This window comes from Chiroxiphia lanceolata, chromosome 4 (genome assembly GCF_009829145.1).
Source record: "Chiroxiphia lanceolata isolate bChiLan1 chromosome 4, bChiLan1.pri, whole genome shotgun sequence".
NCBI classification, from domain to species: Eukaryota; Metazoa; Chordata; class Aves; order Passeriformes; family Pipridae; genus Chiroxiphia; species Chiroxiphia lanceolata.
Genome location: NC_045640.1, coordinates 35,866,632 through 35,886,434, shown reverse-complemented (window position 1 = coordinate 35,886,434; position 19,803 = coordinate 35,866,632). Strand labels below are relative to the sequence as shown.

Below are 19,803 nucleotides of genomic sequence, written 5' to 3'. Positions count from 1 at the left end.
ATATAGCAATGAGACTACTAGGAATTACATTAGGTTGTGATAGCAGTACAGAAGAGGATGTTTCCCTCTTCATGCTGGAATCCCATTACCTTTCAAGTTCATGGGAAAATCCATAGAAACAGAATTGTGATATATTTTCTCCTTCATTCTCAGTCATTCATCAGAAGGTATTTGATTGATGCTGATTTGCACATACTGAAAAAAGTTCTCATATGGACATCACACTTTATTTTTGACACTTGTGAAAAGAAATTGCTTGCAGAACACACAGTGTGTAAACCTTTACATGAAGCTGATTTTTCTGATATCAGAAGTCTGGTTAAATACTTAAAGTAATTAAGTACCATGACTGATAAATGACCAGTAGCATTACGTCATCTATTGATAGTGCATACTATAGTACAGAAACATATTCATATTGATTTCACTATGTAGTGTTGGTGACCAGACTCTAAAAAAATAATTGTTATATCCACAATAGCAAAGAAAAATTACAGATTCACAGTGGAATGCATTTCCTACATCCCTGAGTATAGTCATCTTCTTATATCTCTCATTTTAATAGAGGAAAGCCATTTACTGAATTTGCCTAAGTAATATATTAAAAGCACCACACTGCATTTTGGTAGGAATACTGTCTCAATAATAATGTGGAGAGATCTGTATTAGCACTAAGACTATGTTCATGAAACAAAATGTTCCACAGTAAGCATATACGACTGATTTGAACTTGTAGCTTAACTTGGACAACTTTTTGTTTGGGGACCAATTCTTTCTTAACACAAGAAATTAATATAATGTAATGTTTTCTGGGTGACATGAAAAGCAGTTCTCTTGTTCTTGGCTTAATCATTATTGGTTACACAAAAAGCAGTGAGAAGAAAGGAAAATAAAATTACTGGACCAAAGGAAAAAAAAAAAGAAAGAAAAGGCAGCTGGAAAGCAATTAAGGATATGAGCTCTTTGTAAGGAATATGAATGTTGTAGATTACCCTGGGTTATACCACTCCATAAAACTGATTTTCATCTCCCTATCTGTAATGATTTCAGGGGGAAAAATTCTGAAAAGATTCCTCAGTAATTTCTTTACTCTGAAGAATATTAAAATCCCTCTGATGGAGTAGTACACCATTTTTCCCCAAACCATACTTTTCCATCAGAAAAGTTAGACAACTAGTGTGCAGAATATTCTTTCCTACTTAACCTTCCAACAGTAGCACATACTGTAGAAACTACTTGGTGATGTCAAAGCAAAAGCACTTTAATGTAAAGAGTATCCAGTTTATCCTTTTTCATTTTGCAAGATCTCCTGCCACCCTAAAAAAAAATTTGCCTCCTTCAAAAAGATTTGGTAATACTAGAAATATGAAATCTCATAGTAACTCATTTTCTGTGTTAATGCAAATCACATCTCTTCCCAGGATATTTATGGTGCCTTTCTTAGCTCAACATTGGTCTGAACAAAAGTATGTGATCTATTTTAGGTGCTGAAAGAGGGACCGAGGGGAGAGAGATTTATTGCAGGTTCAAAGGTAGAAGCCCAGGAAATTACTTCAGAATAGATGAAATACCTATTAAGTAGAGCCAGTTCTCTTGCTTCAAACATCAATTAGAGATTTCATGTTTTCCCTAGAGACTGAAGTAGTTTTGTTTTGGGTGCATTGATCTACTACAACTGTATACAATTAACTAATACTTGATGAGTAAACAGTCGATGTGTAGGTAACTTTTATCGTTTATTTCTTCAGCAAGTAAATAGGAAACACAGGTAAACATGACCTGTTAATTGAATGTTAAGATTAGTAAAAATAACATGATAATTAACACAGGGTAACTTTTATGTTTTAATGTTTAATATTTAGATTTCCATTTTTTTTCCTAATTTAGTCAGGGATAAATAAATATGTTGGAACAAAATTAAATGCACCAAAAATGTTGACAAGTCATTAAATGGGTGTTGAACAATTACAGTAAATTTTCCTAATGTTATAATTTTAAATATTATGATTGCCCCAGAATGTTAAGCTTCATTACACAAAATTGTAATTTTTGCTATGTATGTCTTTTGTTTTTCAGCATCCAAATAAAAGTCACACAGCTATCATTCAGCACTTTAAAATCAGATGAAAAATATATATGTCAGGCAGTTACCTCTCTTTAGCCACTTATGACTGTAACTAAGAATTTTTTGGTTTAGAGTTTGGTACGAAAGATTTGTATTAAACATTGGATTTTTTCTTTAAAAATATTTTGTCACTAGTAATACGATTTTTTTAAAATTTGTTTTATATTTAATATCAGTGAAGTTCTCTGATAAAATATATGTATGAATATGTGTACTGTCTTTCAACAAATATTTTTTTAAAAATAAGAGGCAAATTACTGGCTAACTAGTCTGGCCTCTTTGTTGCATATTGCTATAAAAAAGCTTCTAGCAGATATCTGAGGTTCTTATCTATATATTCATATCGTTTTAGTCAGCTGATATAGGTAGCTGCTGATCCTAAATAGGAAATTATTGTATATAGATAAAAAACATAAGACTTAAATTGTCATGTGAAGGAGTTGGTGTTTGAAGATTTTTTTCCACAGCTCCTCCCAACAATCTATTCTATTTTCACTTACAAGTAGAGTGTTAAGTAGTGATTTTCTTCAACCAATATTTTAATATTTCTATCCTGCATAAATGAATTTGCTAACATGAGGAAGAGGAGAATTAGGGCACTGTACTGTTCAAGCAAATTGTTTATAGTAATGCTATTTGCCTTGGTACAAAAAATGCTTAAAGGACTTTAAAGTAATTTTCAAACAAATCTATTTTAGATTTCCTTCAGTGCTCATCTTTGTAGTATTAAGGACTGGAAAAATAAACTGTCTCACTCTGTGGGAGTTATTCATTCAGCTTATTGAAATCTTTATTTCTGTCTCACTGCTTTCTCTTTAACTGGAAACAATACAGAGGGGAAATATATTTGAAAGGTAGTTATGCAATCGGTTTAAATTTGTTTAAAATAAGATTAAATTGTAATAATTTCTCTATAGCTCTTACAGATCACCTTTTGTTATTTTTGCATGGGTACTGTTAATAGCCTGGTCACAGAGGACTGTGACTGTGGTTACTAGTCATGGACAGAGATTTGTATTGTACTATGCCATGCTGTACTGTTGGCTCTGAAAACCAAGGGATTAAAATCTAGAATTTTTCACATGAAAATATCCTATGTGCCCTCAGTATTTATCTCAATTATGTTTCTTCACTTCAAAATCTCCTTTCATATACAGTGTTTTATCCTTGACTCACACCATGGTGGGTTTAGATTGGAAATTAGGAAAAATTTCTTTACTGAAAGGGTGACAAAGCACTGGAACAGGCTGCCCAGAGATGTTGTTGAGTCACCATCCCTGAAGGTATTTAAAAGACATGTAGACAGGGCAGTTAGGGACATGGTTTAGCGGTGGACCTGATAGTGTTGGCTTAACAGTTGAACTCAATGATCTTAAGGGTCTTTTTGGACCTTAATGATTCTGCAAAAAATAGTGCTCCCAATATTTTAATAAGGATACTACACAAATATTTATACACAAACACAATGCGCCTTGGTTCTTGGAGAAATTATATTCTGTGAGATAAGAGATGGAAAGATATGTGTGTGTTACTCATCTATTGTAGTTGCACATTTCAGAGGAACAAGGAAAGGTCTAATGTGATTTGACAGAGAAACCTGCATAGTAATAGCAATTTTCTTTTCTCTTTGAAACATTAATATTTTGCTTTTAAAAGACTATACTTAGCAGAGAGAAGATGTAATTTGACAGCCTGAAGTATCAATGAGCTTGAATGCTTTCTGAGAAGTACTGGAAGTAGCAGTCTAAGGAAGTACTCTGAACTGCCTGAAATCTCGCTTTCTGGGTCATTCATTGCTCTATTAGCAGATGGATATGAAATGAACATTTTTAATTTTTTTTTTAATATGAAGTCCTCATCTATATCAAATGTAAATATGATTTTTTAATATGTGTGTGTGTACCTGTATGTATAAAATATGTGTATATGTTGGAAATTAGTCCTTTTGTGACTCAAATCATAGGAAAGACATCAGAGATGCTTGAGACAATGAATGCAGAGAGCATCTAATGCCAGTATCAGAGGTTATGCCCTTCTCTCCTTTACTCTGTTCTGACTGATTAAGTGCCAGGTTCTCAAGTACTCTTACATGACTGAATAGTGGCAGAGAAAATACAACCTTACTTCTTGTATTTCAAAACCTCAGTGTGGTGAAAGAAAACTCCAGTATATTTACTCAAGAAACCTCATGAGTAGAAACAAAGCTATTTCAGGTCCACAAGCAGAAGAATCCATTTTAGTGAATAGTATGTATATGCTGGCAAAACATAGATCTGGCCTTATGTTTTTCTGGTAATGTAGATTAATAGGATAATTAGACATAACTTTAAAAAAATTATTAATCTACAATTTACAGATTTATGATTTTTTCCCATCATTTTACACTATCAAGGAGTAAGGCAAGGAAGAACTGAATCTCGGTTTGCTGCTTAATAACATGCCTGGAGTGATGGTTGCTTATGTTTCATGATAAGTGAGAGTTACATGGTACATATTATTTGGATATCTTCCGGGTATTTTTACTATAAAGTTGCCTCAAATGTTTTGATGTCAAAACCAGTTAGAGCTTCATGGTTGTCTTTTTTAAATTTTTAAGACTGAATATTTTTATTATACACATTAATGTCAAATTCTGTTGCTGAATATTCTTTGCCTCTAAACTACCTGCAAGGTCTACAGACTGAATAATTAAACTTCTACTCTCTCTTTTCTGGACTCTTTTTAATTCTGGGGTATTTCAGTGGAGGTGATCAATATTGTGTAGCCAGTTCCAGAGAGGATTGTGTCCATGATCTCTCAGTGTGACATGATGACATTTCCTATGTCATTTTTCATGCCATTCTTCATGCATTCCAGTATGCTCATTGCTTTCTTAATCGTATTCAAATACAGGAAAATTAACAGAAAAATCTATATTATTTCTTACCTTTCTAGTCAGTTAATTTAGTTAATTTTTGAGGTGTGTTAGTAGTCCAAATTTTCCCTCCATTAGTTTTCAATTGACTTTGCATCAGTGTCTCTGATTTTATCACAAAATATACTGAACTAACATGATCAATTTTGAGGAAATTTCAAAATACAGCATATTGATTTCTCTGTGTGCTGTGAAGCTGTATGTCAAACATTTTAAATAATTTTAAGGGAAAGCAATATCCTAGGGAAGAAAAGCAAAAGGTGAAGAATTTTTTTTTTAGAAAAGTACTGTCTGGCTGCTGCCAACTACATACTTGTCTTTCATATCTTATGATGAAATCCATTTAAATTTTTAACTTTTAGAGTAAATAACATCCTTATTTAAAAAGATTTATTCTCTCTTAGAATTAAGAACCCATTTTTAGATCACTATTGCTAAAGTAACATGGTACTAAATGTTCAGTGTTGCTTTTTATGTAGATTACTGTTATAGTTTCAGTCTAGGCCTGGCAGGTTGATTACAATTACCTACCTAAACATGTAGCTGTTTCATCATTTGGAAATAATCACAGCTATCTAACTCCTGTGGACCAATATATGACATGTTTTAAGATGCTAGACACTTGGTATCCATGTTAATAAATACAGTTTGCTACATTTATGTCTATTGGACTATTTATTTTTCCTCTGGCAATGAAGGTTCAGATTTTTTGGTACTAAGTCTTTCTGTTTTTTTCTCCTCCAAAGTATTCAAAGTTAGCTGGCCTTCAAAAAGGGAATGCTTTTTGAAAACAGTTTCAGCTTAAGTATTTCCACAAACTGTATTCTCGCAGACTTCCTTTTTACAAGCTGAATGATTCTCTAATGTAGAATTAATTGAACCTGGATACATGAAAACATAAAAAGAATAAAAATACCAATAGAACTCTTAGTTATTTCAGAATGTTATTTGTAGATGAATTCAGTTTTATTGCAGTTCTATTTTCTTAGCAGTATTTATGTACATGTATTCTTCCTCAGATTAATATGAAGTCAAGATATGAATACAAAATTGCGAACTGATGACTCAACAAATGATAGCTTTTTAGAATAGAATGTAATACCATGAGCAAAGATAGGGAATTTCTCATAGTCTAAACATTAATTGCCATAATATATTTATTTTTAATTTTAGATTGATTGTACTTACACAATCTTTTTTTTTTTTTTTGTGGCTGTATATAGCCCAGTGTTTGTATGTTCCCTGCAGAATCCTGATTAAGCAAGTATATTTTAAAAGCAAAAACTACCTGTCCTTAAAGAAGACTCTACCTGTCATTGAGACAACCAGTGTTGTAGCTAATGTAAAAGCTTCACAAGGATAGATTATAAAAAGAACAAAGATTCCTGTGATGACAGAGCAGTCCACTAATATATCACACCTGAAACTAATGATTAACTCCATACTTTATTGGATAATTTTAATGAATTTTAGCATAGCTTCAAGACATAACACATGCAGTAATTTTCAGATTTCTCATTTTTATAGCCATCAGCAGACTATATCTTAATGGCATTCTGAAAAGGAATGATAAAGTAGTTATAAAGGCAGCTAAAATAGATTTCCTTATCCACATACTGTGATGTATGTAATTCTGGAGTCTAAAGAATGTAAAAAGCATAAAGCAGAATGAAAGTCCGTGATAGTAATGCCCTATGTGATACAAGAACATATACAATAAGAAGGAGTATTGCACAGATACATCAGTTTGGCTATAGAATGTAATTTAGCTTTGTTGGGTTTTATTAGCTTAAACAGTTTGTTTTGAATATTAAAACATGAATAAACTTAAACCTGGATATTTTTTCTTCCAGTTGTGGAGCTAACATGGGTGTTCAAAGCATATGCAGGTGATACCCGCATTCCACTGACCAGCCTTTCTTTAGTTTTTCTCTTCACACCATAATATCAGAATACTTTAGATTTTAATCATCTGACCGTTCAGCTTATCACAACACAGTTTCAACTTTGAGCACAATCAGTTTGTGGTGGTTGTGGGTTTTGGTATTTGTTTTGTTGTTATTGTTGTTGTTGTTGAGGTTTTTCTCTCTGTTCCGTTTTATTTTGTTTTGTGTTCCAAACATGTTTTGCCAAAGCTATGAGTGTGTACTCTGAGCTATGAAAGTAAATACCTAGAATGAACAGTCATCTAAAAATCACTGAAACACTGGTCTGGTTCTCCAAAATTATTTATGTCGCTAATTTTTAAAACAGACAAAATCTGGTACTAGGTGCATTTGAAGCAATGTTATTTCTCACTCAGGAGCATCAGATATATTCTATTTCTGCTTCATTCTCTTGATTCAGTTTATACAAGGGAGGAAAAGAAGTTTAGTCAATACTAACACAGCAGTCTTTTGGCTTTGTTTTAATAAAATCTTTCATATGGCAGTAAAAAGAAGCTATACAATGGAGAAGTATAACAATAATTAGAAGAAAATCTGTTAGATTCTTATTGATGTATTCTTTGAAGGAGAATAGTCAAATCAGTAGAAAACAGTTCACATAAGCTCATGTTATGAGTGATAAAGTGTGATTGAATGAATCAATACTGTATTTTAAATAGACCTAGGACAGAGGATTTTACATTCAGATAGCTATAGGCCCACCTATTTATATGTTATTTAAATGGTGGAAGGCTGCTAACTCAGTTTTTTCCTGTCTTCTCCTCTAATCTTACTAACCCTCAGTTTCATTCTCCAAAAACTGAAGTAGTATTGAACCATTCTACCTTGTTTTAATGTACTGGTCCATAAAATCTCACATTTTTAGATTAAACTCTGTCAAACATCAGCTAGCATTGACAGCAGCTTTGTCTTGATTACATTCTAAGTTGAGCAGCGTGTAGGAAAATTCTCTTTAGTTGTGTGACTTATGTCCATCACAGGAATAGCCATCAGCAGGTTCTTACAGTTCTTTCAAAGACGGAAAGGAAAGAAGCAGAACTCTCCTCATACTCTTATTAAAAATGCATGAATATAAATTTGGTAGGAGCTGGAAATGGAACATGGAATCACTGTTCTCTTCCCAGCTGAGATCAACAGGTGCAGGGATATGTTAAGACTTACACAGTCTTTCCACAGCATGAGAAGGAGGTTATTCTTTTATCCTGTTCTCATTGTTAAAAAGGAACCGAAAAACCAGAATATCTTCATGAATGGGATTCAGAAACCAACCGTTGCTGCCAGAAAGAAGTTGAGAACAGGCATTCTACAGGCCTTCATGAGACTACTTTCTTCGAAAAAATCAGTTTTTCTTCTAAATTTACAACTTTGACTTCAGTGTAGAAATGAAGTTACATCCAAGCGTAGGAAAACTTAGGAAAACAATTGATTTTCTGAATTAGAATATAATCCGTAAATTGCACATTACATTTATTAAAATTACAAATAAGTTTAGTGATTGTCATTTACTTGTTATTAACCTTGTGTTGATATAGAAAATCTGAAAAATTAATGGTAGAAGGATCAGTAAGGGGATGCTGGAGATAGAGGAGGCAAGTGGACAAATGTTGGGTAAAATAGTTTGGGAAAACATGAATAAAGACAGATGTTCTGTGAACACTTCGATTTATTTATGAAAGGTTATTTCCTTTCAGTATTGCAAAATTGGCTTAAGCTTTTTCCTGTATGTACACTAACTCTGCTAGGTGATATTTGATCTTTCATTTGGATTTTTTTCAAATACATGAATCCCAATAGTTTGCTCAGAATGCATATTTGGTTATTTTTTTTTCTGAACAGTGGGCTCCAGTTTGTATCAGACATTTTTTACCTCTGATTTTCTGAATCTTATTCTAATAATTTCTAGTTACTTTTCTTAACTACCTAAGTATTTGTATAAGCTCATTATTCAGCTGTAAAATTGTATTTGTTCTGATCCAAGACTTTCCCCATTGTTAAAACAGCTTGGTCAAAATATGCCAGTAAATGAACAGCAGATGGGAAGGTACAATGAGGTCTAGCCACACTCTCCAAACTTGAGGCAACTATTTAAAAGTCCTAAACTTAAATGTCTTTTAAAGTCATCCTCTCTTCCTTTCATGATGTAGGGAATTTAGAGTCTCAATTTACACTCATTCATAGATTACTAATGGTGTTAATGGTGTTTTTGTAATCCTTGTTTTTGGATACTTATTTATTCTTCTATCTTTTCAACACGCTTCCAAATTGTCTTTTAAAATCACCAGTTTACTTGTTTGATAAAGATGCCACATGCATTTATTTTCCTTCAAAATAGTATATAACAAAAAGTTGAATAATATTTATTTTTCTAACTTGAAAAAAATCATCCAGCAAGCAACTTCACATTCCTGTTGTCTAAAGGGACACTTTAGCTATGGATCAAAATGGGTATATTCAACTCATGGAAAAATATAATTACTGTCCTTAAGGTAATTTATTACCAAACTACATTTGTGAAATCAGTCATTATGAGTTCTAATGCATGTAACTGGCAAATGTGTTTGCTTCACATACTTTATTCTAATTGACATCTGTCATATTCCTGCTGACAGCCTTTCAACCCAGATGAATGCTCTTTGCCAAGACTATTACTACTTTGCTGAGGTAGTCATATGTGGACACATTATAGTGAAAATACAGAGTAAAAATTTGCTATGCTATTTTACTGCTCAGGTGTCTAGGTTCACTAGTTCTGAATAGTGAGGCTTTGACATGCATCAAGTAGATTCTTGACAGTTTGATGATATGTCACTTCTGAGGGTTTGTACAGTACACCACAAGAGGACCATAGAAATACCAAAAGGTTACTATGTGCTTTGAAGCACTGAATATGATTCATGCAATATAAAACTTTATAAATTAAATCACTGAAGAAAAATGTTTTACTTAAACTATCATTAGACATTTTCTCTCATGTATTAAGATTATATTTTGTCATCAGTATTCTTGAAAGAGGACAATGAAAGTTAATTTTATGAGTTAATGAAGGCCATGAGAGACTTTCTAAAGCCATTAAATAGTCAACATACCTACTACAGTGACATCTTGTCAAATCATAAATAGTAGCCCATCACTCTTGGTGAACTAAATCATGATGTACTGTTGCTCCTGTGTAAAGGTCTTGGGTAACAAAGATAAAATAACTGTAGCTTTAGTGAGATCAGGATGTTTATACTTGGTATCTTGGCTATAATTAATTCACTCAAAAATCTTCAAAGGAAAAGAAAAGGTAGTGAAACACAGCATTATTGTATTGAAGTGGTTGCACAGTTCAGATAAAAGTAGTGTATTGAAAGTGTAAATTGCATTCAGTTGACACAATATAGTGAACATTAAAATGTGAAAGCTACACAGTAACCCACTTTTTATAGACATTTGGACCTAAAAAAGTAAGCTCTTTTTTGTCATTTGCAGTACTTCTTTTTTTCCCTATATACTAAGGTATATTTTCTCCTTCTACCAGACCTCCTTGAAATTTCTTGAATATTAAAGACTACACATGATAAAAAGCAGTCAAAATTGTAAAGTTAGATTAAAGCAAAGTCTTATTTCACAATTAAAGCAAAGTCTTATTTCACAATTTGAAAGTGCTGTTAGTTTCAAGTGTTTTAAGTTGCTGTTTTCCATGTTCTCCTTTGCAACTTGCAATAAACAATAACTTAATTTTTAAAAAACAAAATTTTGTTTCATTTTAATACACCTTCTAGGTTCAGTACCTAAAAGCCAGTTGAGAACACTGTACTTGAAATATGTTGTCCTCAGTAGATGGACTATTATGGATTCATTCAGTCATATCTGGCTTTTATTAAAAAACAAGGGAAAGAAATGACTAGAAACTTTCCTCCTCTTTTTCATAAAAGATTAATTTAGAGAAACATATTTAGTTACAAAAGGAAGTGTTTTGTAAGTGTTTTCAAGTATTGTTCAGATTTTTGTGGGTGTCAGGTAGGAAACCTTTTTCATGCTTATAATAAGATATTGATTAAATTACTGTAACTTTAATTAACTCTCCTCCTAGGCAGCATTTATTGCATCATAAAATAATTGAATCATTAAGGTTGGAAAAGATCATGAACTCTTTATGGCTTCATAGCAACTTACAACATATATGCTGTTTAAAGACTAACCTGTATGTTTTCAGAGTATCCACGTGTTAGGTATGTGGGCTTCCAGAGGCCACATATCACATATTAAGAATATAAAACGTGGCACAATCTTTTTCTTTCGGCAGTTTCAGAGTTGAGGGTTTTTTAACTTCTTGCTATCAAAACCATATTTTCCAAAAGTGTGACATTTAGATACGCAGCAGTAAAGACTTATTATTAGATTCTTCATAAATAAAGTGTTTCATATTTTCAAGCAGCAAGCTTGCACACTACTTTTTACCTTAAGACAACTATTTTTTTCAGGTTCATGCTTCTTCACAGCCATTTTCTGATAGATCTTATTGGAAGTGACCTTCATATTTTTAACATAGTCATTGGACATAATTTTTCTACAGATGCTATGTTTTTTATAATGGACACTGTATAAGAGAGCTGTATTTATACTAGTAGAAAATGAAATAATCTTTTGTATTTTAAAAGGCAAAAAATTATAGCAACAATAAGTATGCTAATCTAATTTCTATAAAACTCTGAAAATGGGTTACACTGTAAATGGTACATCTGTAACCAAATGAAATGCATCTGAAGGTTACCTAATTATATGCTTGGCAATTAATTGAAACATTTAGGAGAGGTCATCAAAGTAGGTATTTCTAAGAAATCTAAGTTTGTTTTTTTTTTTAGCTTTTTGCTAGGCAATATATAGCAGCCGTTCTCAAACTTTATATAACACAGTTTCTCATACTTGGCATCTGCTTTTTGTACAACACCATCCATGCCCTGCATGTGTCCATTTCAGATAGCAATACTGATTGGAAAAGGAATTTAGCTTTCCATATATTTAAAATATATAATAGCCATATTATATAATTTATTTTTTAGCATCTTTCAAATTTTCAAAAACTGTTTCAGTAAACCCTTGCTGTAATTTTAGATTTTATCACAGAGTTGTTCTTTAGGTCACAAAGTACATCTAGAGGCCATCTAGTCCAATATTCAACTCAAAGCAGGTATAATGACATCAGGTTGTGTCTAATCTTGAACAGCCCCAGAATGGATTCCACTGGGCAACCTATTGCCGTATTTAACCACCATCAGGGTAATTCCACACACCACCTCCTTCCTTGAGCATCTAATTGAAATTTCTTATGTTTCCATTTCTATCTGTTGTCTCTTGCTCTGTCACTGTGCACCTCTGATGGGAGTCTGAAGGCATCTTCTCTGTGTCTTCCAGTGAAGCTGTTGTACGTAGTAGAACGGTCTCCTCTTAGCTTTCCCTTGTCCATGCTGAACAGGCCCACTTTTCTCACCCTCTCCTTGTACACCATGCTTTCTAGTACCACCATTGTCTTGTTGGTCTTTTGTTGGAGTCATTCAGTATTTGAAATCCTTCACATACTAGGTAGCCCAGAACTAGGCATAGTACTCCAGTTGAGTCTTTAAAGTGCCAAGCATAGGGAAAGGATCACTTTTTTGGATATGCATTACCTACAGTCTTAATAATACATTCTAGGATACAGTCAATCAGGCTTGCTGAGAATGCTCTCTGTCATCCAGGTTGTTAATGAAGACATTAAACTACTGGCTGCCAGCTGGACTTTGCACCACTGATCAAAACTCTCCGAGTCTTGGCAGTAAAACTGATTTTCCATTCACCTTATAATCTACTTGTCCAGCCCTTTTCTCATCAGTTTTGTGATAAAGAGACTGTGCCAAAGGCCTGGCTAAAATGAAGATGCACAACATCCACTGCCTTTTCCATGTCCACAGCTGTCAGTCACCTCACCACAGAGAGCACTGAAGTTGGTCAGGCATGATCTCCTCAGGCAAGAAATGACTTCTACAACTATCTGATCCACAACTTTTCCAGGGACAGAGTTAAGGCTGACTAGCCTATATTTCTTTGGATCTTGCTTTTTGCTTGTCTTCAAGAGGAGCATGACAGCAACTGCCTTCAAGTCATCACAAACATTTCAAAAAGGACAGGCAGCAGTCTCTCAGAGACACCTGCCAGTTCCATGAGCGTCTCTGGGAATGCCTTGCACCAGGGCCATGAACTTCAATATGTCCAAGTGGGTTAAATGATCCCCTCCTCCTCTATCTTCTGCAGGTGCTTCTTCATGTTCACAGACTCTCTTAGGAAGTCTAGGGACTTAGGAGGTTCGAGGAGAAGCCTTACCAGTGGAAAAATGGCATGGAATACCACAGCTCTTTGCACATCACTTGTCACTATGCCTGTTGCCCCACAGAGCCATGGCAACGACCTCCCAGTGCCGTCTCCTTGCCACGGGTGTGCAGTGCCTCTGATGCCCCACTTACACTCCTGCCAGCTGCTGCCTGCAGGCCTGACAGTGGGTCTGCAGTTACTCCTGGCGAGGCGCAGAGCTGATATGCCCTGTCCTGCCCTGCTCTGTCTTGAACCATCCCGTCCTACCTCACCTCACCTCCCCTTCTCACTGAAAGGCTTTTAGGAGATTGCAAAGTTTTCTATTTCTGTTTTGTCATGGAAAATGAAATAATAAAATGTTTAAAAAACCCCCACCTTGAAAAGGGAAAAGAGTGTATGAGGGTGTGTTTAGTGTTGGTATTTTTTTTATTATATTTTTTATTTATTTGATTTATTTATCTATGAGCTTTGTGAGGGATGTTGAGTAGAAACCCAGGCATGTGCTGGTGGAAGATAAGAAAAATGAGGCAAAAAAGGAAACTGGAATGAACAGATAATGTTCTGACACTATTTTGATAGATATTCCTTATCTGGGATGCTATTATCATGGAAGTAGTAGAATTACAGGGCTGAACTGCTTTTCTTAGGGTCATTTTATATGTTAAGGGTGGGATATTACTAAGCAGAGAAACCAGAGAAAGTCTTATGAAAAAAATTAATCTAGTACTTAAAATGAGATACAGATGTTAACAGTCTTCTCACCAGGGATAGCTGATATTTCTCACTGCTTTCATATGCCAAAGAGAAAACTATCCTTAAACAAGGCCTTGTTTAAGCAGTGCATTTGTTTTAGGCTTCTCTTCCTGTGTTAAAAAACTTTCTTAGTCAGTGTACTATATTTTTTTGCTGATAATTCTATAGAAGTATACAATGCATACTAAGGTTTGTGAAAAGTTGTAGTCCCTAATTTTGATCCTACTATTAAAGAAAACAAATTAAACTTATACAGGTTAGAAAGGACCAAGTGTTCAGAAGGAAAAAGAAAGACGCAACTGAGCTGAAATAGCAGAGAAACTGAAAAATACAGGTAGCAAAGCACATAAAGTCATTTGTTTATGAACATGTAGTTCATTAATTTATTCAAGAGGAGCCGGATCAATGCCTACGTCCTTCAGCAGTTTCTATGACAGGGAACACCAAACAATGTGACACTCACTATTAAGCTCAGTTTGTTAGGAGAATCAAGTAAGGCATAGGATATGTCATCTGGGTCTTTGTGCACATGTGTACACATTTGGTTAACTGAGACCTCTCTTTGTTATCTTTCCTGTGAGCTGGCACAGCTGAACCTGGGCAAAGGAGACGCTCTGAGTGGTCTTAGATGTGTTCTTTCCTACAAGCAAAATACTTCCTATAATCTAATGAATATACCTCTCTATTTAAAGAGCTTGATCCAACAATCTAATGTAGATGTCTCAAAACAGGAACATGCATTTTGAAAATTGGTTGTATTTAAAAACATAACAGACTACATTTTCTTTTTAATATACAGAGAAAATAAAAGAATCCATTCTGTTCATGAAAATTAGTGTAAAGTAAACAGGTAAAGATGCTTTTAAAAGAAAGTTTAATTGAAAGATCAGAGGAACTAATCGGACAAATCCAGGGGCCAGTATTGGAATCTAGGATGAGTTATGTAACAATGCAATGATTTAAGTAATTATAAGAGATTAATTACACACAAAGTCATGCCTTGTCTTAGAAAAATAAATACAAATTATCTAACTGTAAGGTTAGCTCAAGTAGAAAAAAAGAACTGACTGTCATTCAGGTCTTGATTTTGTGCAAAGACTATTATCTGTGTGATTAATAAAGCCCGAAAATATGCATGCATATTTTCTTCATAGAAGAAATACATTTACTCTTTCCCACAGTAAATGGTGGGGAGAGGAGTGTGATTCTGTAAAAATAAACAAATGCTTACATGATGTATATCACATCATATTTGAGAACTTAAAGATGATGAAATTTCAAAAGTTCAGAAAGGGGCTGACAGTAAGACCTGAAGAAATAGCCAAAGAATTGTAGGCAGTTCTCTTAACTGAATTTCCATGAGGGACCTAAAATAGTCAAACTGTTCTTTCTAAATATCTATAAGAGATAGTGAGATTAAACAGATAGAATATATTTGTAGGGAAAAAGTCAGTCCTATCTCTTTAAAAATTGCAGCAAGCCTTAAGGCTTAGAAGAGATATGACATAACTTTAGTAAACTGCAGTTTTGATAATCTTGGCATTCTTTTCAGCAAGCTACAGAACTATGGCCTAGATAAGATTAGTCTAAAGTTAGTATAGAAGTTTTTTGTATTAAAAAGATTTAATATTTTGTTCTCAGTCACTCTTTCCCTCGGTAAATGGTGGGGGGAAGAGTGTGAATCTGTAAAAGTCTGTACTGATTGTAATGTTATTCTATAGCATTTTTGGTAGTTTTGGAAATAGAGTAGATGCTGATCTTGGGGAAGAAGACAGGACTGGGGTTTAAAATAATCACAGTAAATTGCATAAACAATAGTAAATAATGGACATACAGCTCGGTGAGAAGAAACACAGGCACTAAATAGGAAAAATTAACTGCACAAGTACAAGATGGGGAATTCCCTCTAAGGCTTCAGGGAAGAATATGGGTACTGTATATTTACCCTGCCATCCTGTTACATGTGTAGCTGGCTCTAGATTTTTTTTCTTACACAAATGTTTTCATAGCAGAGCTCGAGAAGTGTTAAAATGCCTGGCAGACATCTTTTGGCAAATCTTTAGAAAAATCATGCCTCTATCACCCTTTATTAATGTGAAGCATAACATACTAATTTCTAATTGTTTACTGGGTTGGTAGTCTGAGTCAAAGGCACAAGGGATAGAATATATGAAACTGCTGAAACAAGACTAGCTAGATCTCTACAGATAGGAGCATTATGTGTAAGTATACAGTGAAACAACTTGCAGGCTCAAGTTGTCTAAGTCTCCTAAAAGGACAAACAATACAATATACCTGGTTATTGATAGTTCATTAAATGAAATTAAATATTAGAAGCAACAAAAGAAGACTTACAACCAGGTTTATTCAACCTAAGAAATGGGAAGAATGAGTATAGGAATATTATAAATTTTTTGAGAAAGGAGACCAGCATAAACTGTTAGCTGTCTATGACAAGAAGTAGCAGGGTTTAATGTGCAGCAAAGTCTAGATGTAAAAGATAAGAAAAAGTAAGAATGGTTAACTCCTGGAGTAGATTTTTTTTTGTTTTGTTTGGAGGGTTGTCCAACTTTGACTTCAGTTATATAAAGAGAGATTGAACTGGCCCTTGTCAGTACTGATTTAGATGTGAAGATACAGCTAAACCCTGCCCTCTATAAGAAATATCAAGACATATAAACAAGCCCTCTTCCACCTTTTGTAGAATTCTGCCAAGCATCTAAATAGGAATTGAAGAAATAGAAGCTGCTTTTTCTGTTTCTGTTGAAAAACAAAAATTATGAATTAACTCTACTGTTAAAATAAACATGACTGTTAATTTCATGTATTCTATATACTACAGTTGCTGAATGGAAACCTGGTTGTGCTGTTTTGGAAGGCTGGACCAGTTCCCACTGTGGTCATTATGATTCTCCTCTCAGGCTACCAGATGGCTGTTTAGGTGTAATGATAACAGCTGTTTGATTCTACTTGCCAGCCTTGAGATTGAAGAACTCTGAAATCACTTGGGTACTACAGGATTAAATGAAGACAAAATTTAAACTTTTGTCTACTATAATTGCATATTGATGAATAATAGTATTGACTTTGCAGCAAATTGTTCCTCAACATATTCTTATTTTTTAATTTCTTATAATTTGGTTTATGTTATTTTCTGTATTTTGTTGTACTTACTCTGTACTGGTTATTTCCTAGGTGTATCTACAGAAAGACCGAAAATTAATCACAGAAACAGAACACACTCTGGATTTTCCTCTGCTGTACAGACTACACGGATTGAAGTATTAAATCCTTTTGCAACACCACCTTCCTGTAAGTAGGTTCAATCTATGTGAAACATATTGTATGAAATTTTGTTAGGTTTCTGTGTAATTCACTACTCTACGAGGAATATGGCTAATTTAGTATTCTACCAGAGAAGCACTGACGTATGTTTACATGCACATGTAAGAAGGAACAGTGTGAAGGCTTAAAGCATATTCTGATGTTCCTCCATTGTCTTTTCTGAAATCAGATCAAGAAAGGAAACTCACGAGTCACAGGCACTATCAGCCAGTTTTCAGAAGTAGTGACTCTGTACACCATAGGAGATGTAACAATGAGGCAAGAAAAGCAAAAAATAGAGTTATAATATGAAGGGGCTATAGGGGTACCTGTATTTTGTTCTTACCAACTTCTCTCTATGTCACTAAGGTGAACAACTAATAGTGTCTCCTAGCTAGAGATATAAAACATGAACACTAACAGAAATAGCATAAACATTGTGGCTGCTCCTGGTTATGTGCCTCACAGTTAATATCAAGGACATAGATAGTTCTGAGAAGGTCAGCGTCTAAGAATATTTGTGGTTAGTAAATATTATTTTAATTTGAATATTATTTTAAATTGGATTTTATCACACTACTACAATCTGAGGTATAAATCTCCTTACTGTTATGGGAATTAATGGATATTTTGAGATATTTTAAATTCATAAAGTATCCAGGTTTATAAAGTAAGGGTTTTTATTTGCAACAGGTATTTGGGTTGGTAAACCAGTTTTTTGGATTCAGAGTTATAAATTTCACATGCAGAGTAACACCCTGAAAGTATCATGATCTATTAACTAAAAAAAAAAAAAAGAGAGAATGTTTTATTGGTTTATTTGGTACGCTGTCATTATATGTGGTTAAAATGTGTAGACATGAGAATTCTCCTAAATGATTAAAACACATGGTGTTCATTAGGGGATGAAATACCTATATTCTTTAGAAGTTTGAGTCCTTGAAACTCAGATGTTGATGTTGACTGGAATATTCAGTGCAAAGGAGCTAAAATATGGGTCCAAAATTCTGAAATGAAAATTTTTATTGTATTGAGCATTTAACTTGCCAAGGTCAAACATAGCTGTGTAATTTCTGCACTTTATTTTCTGTCATATCATAATATATTTGCATCTACTGAAACAGCTCTTTAATATGTACTAATATTTTAAATTGTTTTGTTTGATTTTTCACTTAAAGTTGACCTTCTTTTGCAGGGATTTAGGGAATCTAGTTTGCCATCTATTGCTTAAATCTCTGTACATCTCTACAGAGATGGATAACCTCTATGGCTATAGAACGGATAGCCTTTTTAGCCTAGCTTCATGATTTGAAAATAGGAAGTCATGCCTATGAGATAAAGCACTGTAAGGTTATGTTAGTGCTCATTTGTTTATATCTGCACTCATTACATTTGAACCTTCTGCAAGGGCTGGCATTTTGAAAGATGGAAAGGTTTCAAATAAGTTTTTAAAACTTATGGAAAATAAAGGCTGAGCAGAGGGAAGGGAGTTGTGTACTGACTGACTGACTGTAGTGTAAGCCTAAGCTATATTAGACAGGTGAGTAAAAAATTATAGCTATCTCTGTTATGGGACAAACTTCCATCAGAGCTCAGCACTTTCTCACATACTAAAAACACTCAAGTGCAAGTTGTAGATTTGTCAGAAACAAAGTATCATATTTTCTCATACTGTGTGAAAATTCTTGCTTCCAATGGCTACGATGAGCAGTTTGTAAATCTTTTCAGCTTGGATAGTCAAAACCTAATGCCCCAGAGGAATGCTAATATATCTATAAACGCATGGAGATGCAGCTCCGTAATAATGCCTGAGTGCAGTCAAGTGAATGAAGTGTTTGCTTCTTGTTCTCAGCTTTCTGTTTGGTGTTTTAGATATGTTTGCAATACTTCAGTGTGCTTTTAATGGCAGAGCTGTTTTTCAGTGGTAAGCATTTGTGTATGAAATAATTGAAGTTCGTACAATAAACCACGGTTCAATTTACTTAAAAATGTAAATCGGCTCATTTATGAGTCACTTGTGCATGACTGGTAGTCATGATAAGTTAAGAAGTATACAGTAATTGACATATAATGATATTGAAACAGATTGTCCAATACATTTATTTCTTGACAAAAACTGATCAGTTTTAATTTGTCAAATTCTATACTGCTTTCTCATGGAAGTGAAAGTATATTTATTAAAACAGCAGTGACTGTGAAGTCTGGTGTGTTAAAATTTGGTAATTTCGTTTGTCAAAGAAGCAAAGCAGGAGATTAACTCAAGAGTAATCGTTAAATTTAAAGTGCAAGGTAGGGGGAACACAAAAAAGGCTTTATGATGAGTTTTTGTCAATCTGTATAATTTTTCAGTTAAGCAGTCATAAATCAAGGAATATTGTATTTTTTTGAGGCTCATTAAAGAGACATTATAC

General features: G+C 33.9%; 1 protein-coding gene across 5 annotated transcripts in view; it reads left to right on the top strand.

The window, feature by feature from the left end:
• The window catches only part of TENM3 (teneurin transmembrane protein 3), a 1,309,047-nt gene that overhangs the window by 35,878 nt on the left and 1,253,366 nt on the right, over positions 1–19,803 (top strand). For all 5 annotated transcript variants that reach the window (XM_032684675.1, XM_032684682.1, XM_032684680.1 and 2 more), the window contains exon 2: positions 17,264–17,380. The gene's annotated coding sequence lies outside the window, so the exon portion shown is untranslated. The remainder of the gene's footprint in view (positions 1–17,263; positions 17,381–19,803) is intronic.